This window comes from Bidens hawaiensis, unplaced genomic scaffold (genome assembly GCF_021521415.1).
Source record: "Bidens hawaiensis isolate Kalapana, Puna unplaced genomic scaffold, B.hawaiensis_p1.1 tig00038202_1, whole genome shotgun sequence".
In the NCBI taxonomy this organism is placed as follows: domain Eukaryota; kingdom Viridiplantae; phylum Streptophyta; class Magnoliopsida; order Asterales; family Asteraceae; genus Bidens; species Bidens hawaiensis.
In genome coordinates this window covers 129,481-137,016 of record NW_027496711.1, presented here as the reverse complement: position 1 = coordinate 137,016, position 7,536 = coordinate 129,481, and positions in this window count along the sequence as shown.

The window sequence follows — 7,536 nt, the reverse complement described above, 5'->3', positions numbered from 1 at the left end:
GGCAGATTGGTCTTGTAAATTTAAAAGACCCTTCCTCCTTTTCTTTGCTTTTCTTTGTTTTCTTATCATCGGTTTCTTCTTTCTTTCCTTTGTCATTCTTATCCTCTTCTTGATTTCTTATAAGACCATTCATAAGATAACCGGCTAATTCCATGTCAGAATCAGCGGTTTGAGGCAAGTGAGATCTTACCATATCTCTAATTTCCCGAGGTAAACCCCAAATGTAGCGGGCCACTTTGTTGGATTCAGGTATTACCAAGTGTGGTACCAATCTACAATACTCATGAAACTTAGTATTGTATTTTTTGATATTAGTGTCTTCCACCTTGAGGTTCAAAAACATAGTTTGAATAAGATCTGTTTCATGCATGGGAGAGAATTTCGTAACACGAGTTCTCTAATTTTTTCCCACTTCAATTGGTACATAGTTTCTCTACACTTTGACATGATTAGGGTATTCCACCATTCCAAAGCCTCACCTTTAAAGTATTGAGAGGAGTATTAAATCTTTTGAATGTTAGTAGATTTGCTGATGATAACAATGGACTCGATTTCTTCAAGCCATCGTACAACTGATATGGCACTTTTATCGTCATACAATTTTTTGGTCCAAATTCCTTGAAGTTCTTGAAACTACTGCCTTGAATTACTAGTTGTTTCTTGAATTTACAATTGAAATTCCTCTCAGCGTTGGAGCTATGAACACTTTCTTCATGATGAGATGGACTTCAATATAGATGTGTTCTATTGTTTGAATGTTCAGATTTACTTTTACATGCTTCCCCTTTCATTGCATCGATGAGAGGAGTCATTGCGTTATAAATCATTTCTTGCATTTTGACCAGTTACTGCTCAGGAATCTCATGTGCAAGTATAGTTATATCCTTGTTACTTCTATGAGTTGAAGCTTCATCATTATTTCCTTGATTGTTTGGATTCGACATTCTGTAAACAAAATAGATTTTAGTATGAACGAAATTCTTTAATTATATACTAATGATTGAACATTTGCAATGGATGTGTGACATTTGATATAAGCGCAAAAGACTGATTTGTTTATGAAATGTTTAATTAAGTTCGTCACATTTCGAGGGAATTTCTTTCTAATCTTTCTTGAGATTGTTCGTCTCATAATGACACAATCTAATTGTTTATTCTTTGTTTTGAGTATTTTGATGTTTGAAATAATCGTATAAAACAATTATTATTTTCTAAGTATCTTAATGATGATAGTCGATGAAGTTCTTGAGAGGCATCAATAATTTCTTGTTGTGTATTCTTGAAATGGTTAATAAATACCTTGTGTACAAATAGAACAAAAGAATTTCTATACTTCTCTTTCTAGGTCTGTTTCTTTTAATCATTGCTTAATTATTTCATGAAGTGTTGACTTGAGATTAATCATCTTTTTAAACTTTGTCCATCTGGACCTTTACTTTATTTTCTAGATATTACTCTCTTACTTCCAGATGTACTTGTAAGAATCATCTTGAGTTTGTGCAAATATTTTCTTGACATGATTCTTTAAAAGATACATTCACTAATTTCGAGGGAATTTAAATATATCTCATATTTATGTTGTTACAAGATTGCACGACATTTATTACAATTGCATTGTTTACAACTACTAAGATTCTTATTTTTTCCATCGAATAATTAGCTTCTTTATCTTGTTGTCTTTGTTGGTGTTTTCTCCTTTTGTCAGCATCCATTTCTTCCTTGAGCATTGCTTCGGTTAGTTTGGTGATATTGACTTAATAATGAATTGAATTATCTTCAATGTCATACATTTCCATGTTTTGACGTTCACCTTCAGTGTGAGTAAAGTATAGATCTTTCATTGTTAAATAATATTCCTGTCCCTAGGGATTTTCTTTTGAATAAGCCATTACTTCCTTTCCTTTCGACACCATTGGTTTCTTGGATCTACTTGATACGTCTCCATACGTGTTCTGATTTGGAATAATCTGGGCTAGCGAGATATTAGAATCAAACGAATCTAAATCTTCCTCCATTGTTGTTTGGTATGTACTTTCATCACCAGATATATGAATTGGGAGAAAAGATTTTCCCATGTAGCCTTTTCCTTTACCTGATCGAAGCTGAACTGATTCTTGGCTAGATTGAGGATCGGACATATGTACGAGGTTATATTAAGGATAGGAGTACGTTTACTTATCTTATCCGTACTTGTTTTATATATTATCTATAACGATTTTTAATTATTTAATTATTTCTTTAATATCCTCACTTGGATACTATTGATTATTATAAACTTATTTCTGATCGAAATCTAGGTATGATTAAATTCCTATTTCGCTAAGATTGATGGCTCTGATACCAACCTGTCATACCCCGACTAAGGGCCTAGGCGTGTGACCAATAGTTGGTACATGTTTTGTAAATATATCAGAGTTTAGCGTAAGTCTTTAATAAAGTATTAATATATGTTTTGAAACATTAGTTTACTTATAAACCTTTATTTATAATATTTAAATTATTTGGAAAGTTACTCGGATAATAATTACCCGAGTGTTTAATTTATAAACCTCGTTTGATTTTACAAATCATATTTTTACGTTATTTTAATATAAAATTGAGTCATCTCTACCTTGCGAGCATCTATCTTCTTTGAGTGGCTATTAATCCTTGCTACTTGTGCTAACTTTATTTTCCTGAAATGTTGGGAAAAAAACGTCAGCGATATGCTGGTGAATCGTTGACTTTAAAAACATTCTATACATATTTCAAAAACATAATTTGAATAAGATATGTTTCATGCATGGGAGAGAATTTCGTAACACCAATTCTCTAAATTCTTCCCACTTCAATTGGTACATAGTTTCTCTACCCTTTGACATGATTAGGGTATTCCACCATTCCAAAGCCTCACCTTTAAAGTATTGAGAGGATTATTAAATCTTTTGAATCTCAGTAGATTTGCTGATGATAACAATGGACTCGATTTCTTCAAGCCACCGTACATCTAATTTAGCACTTTTATCGTCATACAATTCTACATTCTTTTAATTTAAAATTGAGTCATCTCTACCTTGTGAGCATCTATCTTCATTGAGTGGCTATTAATACTTGCTACTTCTGCTAACTTTACTTTCCTGAAATGTTGGGAAAAATATGTCAGCGATATGCTAGTGAATCGCTGACTTTAAAAACATTCTGTAAATCTTTCTTTACCTGACAAGATAGTTTTCTGGAACACCCTCAGCAAAAATGTCTCTTATTTCTAGGATTTGTACCACTTGCCATACACACACAATTCCGGTTCTCCGGGAGTTGACACCCATTGGAAAACTTTTATTATGATCTCTAGTCTGCGGCCACGTAGCCTTGATTGATAGACTAGATTAATTATTTAATTATGTTTGGATTCAGACACATGTGTACTCGGTCTGAGTTTGCTTTAATTTTCTATCTTGTATTTTAATTGGATCACGTAATCCCATAAATTTTTATTTAACTGAATTCGATAATATAAACAACCCGTTTATCTTGACTGTCTGTTCTGAATGATGCGGTGATCTCGTTTGAAAACCTTTGTGAATGAATGATTAATTGAACGATTGACCTATAATAAAATAGGTTTATATAAATAACCGGATCGTATTATAATCCGGCTACAAACCTTTAGTCTAGTTTTGATAGCTTTAAACCTTGATTGATCATTTGTTCGAATGAAATATTTTTGTTATGAATGTCTTCTCTTTATTTGCTAATCATGTGCTATGTTTTTTCTTCAGGAAGAAATGTCTAATATATGTTTCTTCTTCAAGAAGAAACGTCATTTGTCTATAACCTTGATATATACAATCTTATGTTTCTTATTTTGACTATACCCTCATGTATATTTTATTCCTTATTTTCAAGAAACATTATTTTATCTTAAATATTGTATTTATTTATAATTTTGATCAAGGTCTAGGCTATAGCCCCGACTAAGGTCTAAGCCTTGAGATACAATAAAATAATAACTTAGGCAGAACCCCTACCTTACGCGGGTATATGAAGTTTAAACGCCTAAACTTGTACGAGCAGCACTTTGACTCTTATATCGCGTATTAATACTTTAATTGGCGGAACTTCGAAGCTTGGAACGTTTTATGAGATCGTCAAGCGTTACGAGGTCGGCATGCAAAACGAGGTGCGCTAGTATTCGGGATTGTTGGCACGAACTTCGAGGTTTCGTCGGTATACGGTACGGATTACGAGGTTATAATTTGTCGGTTCGGGGCACGAAACCGAGGTAGAGAGAGAAATTTTCTAGAGAGAGAGTGGGATTTTGGTGTGAGAGGAAAGAGCCATGAACCCTCCTATTTATAGCTGAAAACTGGTCCCATCGCAATACGCGATGGGCCCTTTCTCATGGTCATCGCGTATCGCGATGACTCATGTAGTTTAGAGAGCGCCACGTGTTGCCACATGGCCTGACACCTCTGCCACGTGTTGCCACATGGCCTGACACCTCTGCCACGTGTTGCCACATAGCCTGACACCTCTGCCACGTGTCAACCGGATGCGACACATTCCGTTGAGTCATAACAGCCCATCGCGATACGCGATGGCCTTTCTCTTGGACTCATCGCGTATCGCGATGGGTCTCTGTATATAATCTTTTTCATTTTGGGTCCCTTATCTTTTGGTAGCTTGTTACTTCCGAGTCTAACTCCCATTGTCCAAAAATACTAAGGGGGCTTTCACGCGGCTCACGCCTATGCGAGGGTGCGAAGTGCGCCATCAAAGCGCCACATTGCGGCCAACGCCCTTTGCTGTCGCCATCGCCGTTGTCGTCGCCTTCGCCATCGCCATCGTCCTCTTCCTCGTCCTCGCCCGAGCCCGAGCCCGTGCGCGTGCGCGTCCGGTGCTCCGCACCCCCGTTAGGACCACTTGGTTCATGCTAAGCATAAAAGAATATTCTATGGAAACTTTCTTCCTTCTAAAGTGTTTTCATTTTTTTACCAGTTTCCATGTAGGATGGATTTCATATTCCTTATTTATACCCATATTGAATGCTTCCACTTTCTTGCATCTTTCCATGTGGGATGGGTTTTCATTTTTCCATTCACTTTACTTGATATACATTTTCTTTATTTTTATTTCCTTATAAAAGGTTTTTACTTTCTTTATCAAAATTTTCTCATTACTTATATTTGAGATTATTTTTTATCATTCAACGTTCCTAAGTTGTCGAATTTGGATCGAAATTTTGGGGATGTTACACATTATGTTTGATGTTTGTGTTTGTGCAAGATTCCAATCAAGTCCAAAAGTCTCTCACATGACTGTTGTCAAGAAGATTTTTATATACTTAAAAGGAAAACCTGATCTAGGGATATGGGACTGAAGAAACACGGATCCACTCCCCAAGTATGGGTCTTGGATCCAATGAGTCCACAGGGTAAAATATGATAACTACTAACACAGTATGAGCACAACTTCCCGAAGTCCAATGACCGGAACCTGCAAAACAGACACCGCGAGTCTCGTTACATCAAGGAAAAGAGGGGGGGTCTTCTGTAACCACCCTCCGGCGTGAGAATCAGTATCGTTCGTAAGGGAGAAAGTACTAAAGTATACAGACTAAGTGTAGTCAGAGTATAAGTGAGTTAGAGTGAATGCGAATGAATACCTCATGCAGGTTGACAAGGTATTCATAGCCGAAGGATGAAGGAAGATGATTGGGATAGCTTTCCTTTTCTAGAAGATCTTGATAACCGCTTGGACACGTGTCACTTTGTTATAGGTTGAGCTATACGTCCCATGTGCATGGGCATAACAACCTGGACACGCGTCGCCTTATGATAGGACGGGCCACACCCTTGCCAGGTGCACGGTTATAACAACCTGGCCAGGTGTCCTTCGCTCATTGGCTGGCGAGTCACGTATTCTGTTGGGTTTTATACAAGGTTATCAAAGTTTCAAGTTAACCATTTTAACATGAAAACGCAACGGAAGCTTAGATTTTAAAACTTGTTAATGAACATACCATTATGTTAAAACTAGAACCCGAAGCCAAGGATCAAAATTACAAGAACAAGATGCTCACAAAATGTAAATTATACCTTCTTCTACCTTTAGAAGAACAAGAGGGTTGTTGAAGGGATGGTGGATGAATGACAAGCCTCCAAAGAAGAAGACCTCAAGAGTGTGATACCCCAAGCTATTTGTGACAACACACCAACTTGTTGCTAGGATTTGAACACTTGAACAAGCTCACAAAGCTCTCCCAAAACTGCCCAAAATGGCCGTGAGTTTTGGAGAGGAAGAGAGAGATATTTTGAATTCTTTACACACTTGAAATTTACAAAAGAACAAGACACAAATGCATGTATGGTGAATGGAGGATTAAAAGGAACCCATGACAAGTTACAAAGAGCATCTTGTTTTTGATTGGGTAAAACCACCACCCCCACATGGGTGGCCGGTTTTGTTTTGTTTTTTTTTTTTTTTTTTTTGTTTTGTATTTTGTTTTAACCATTTAAAACATCTCCATTCATTTTATAAAACTCATTATTATAAAATGTACATACATTTATATAATTATTTAACCAATTAAATAATTAATTTATATAAACAAATTATCCAGATAATTTATTTAAATCCTCAAGTGTGTTTGTTTAGAAAACCAATTTTCTAAACACGTAGTGTTCGGTATTCGTTTAAATGATCAAATCATTAAAGAATACATTTGGTGTTGTCTAGCTTGTTATTTGGTATGACCCGACTTGGATCAAACACAGTTAGCCACATTAGTATAAATATGTGTCTCGGGTATACGTAATTCCAACAATCTCCCACTTGCACGAGATACATAGAAAATTAATGCAAGTGGTGAATACCGCCTAACAACAGTTCACCACCCCTAATGTGTTTGACGAAGTGCCATTCAATAACATCATCCCTTCAAGTCCCTTACTTGATATGGTTTAGGTGAATCTATCATTATATCCCTTTGTTACTAGATGTCATGTTGGATCTAAGAGACATAGGCGATCATTCTCTTTACAATTCAACTTTATCAGGCCTTAGACATCTAAACTCTCAACACATAAGAGGAACAAATTCCATCTTGACTGTATACGCCTCTCACTATCACTTTATACTCCACCTGAGCTCATCCTTATGTACCATCTTTTACGAATAGCGAAGGGGAGAGTCAAAGTGTAATACTTGGTGAAAATCAAGACCCAGTATACATCTCAGGTCTAAGGATAATATGAAATTCTCCTTTACTCAAAATTACTAATGATCAGGTCCATTGACTCCATGTAGTAATATTGAGAGCGGGTCAGTCCAATATTCGTATCCCACAAATATCTATGAACCTTGGCAGCAAACCTATGCTCCATATTCATTCCTTATGAATATCCACCAATCCTAGTTCATAATAGTCTTGCTTCATATTTGTTCCCACAAATGTGATCGACTACGGACTTTTAGAATAAGATAACTTATTCATGGATTAAACATGCAAAATTAGAATTTAACTCAAGATTCCATAATCATATAAAAGAGTTAAAT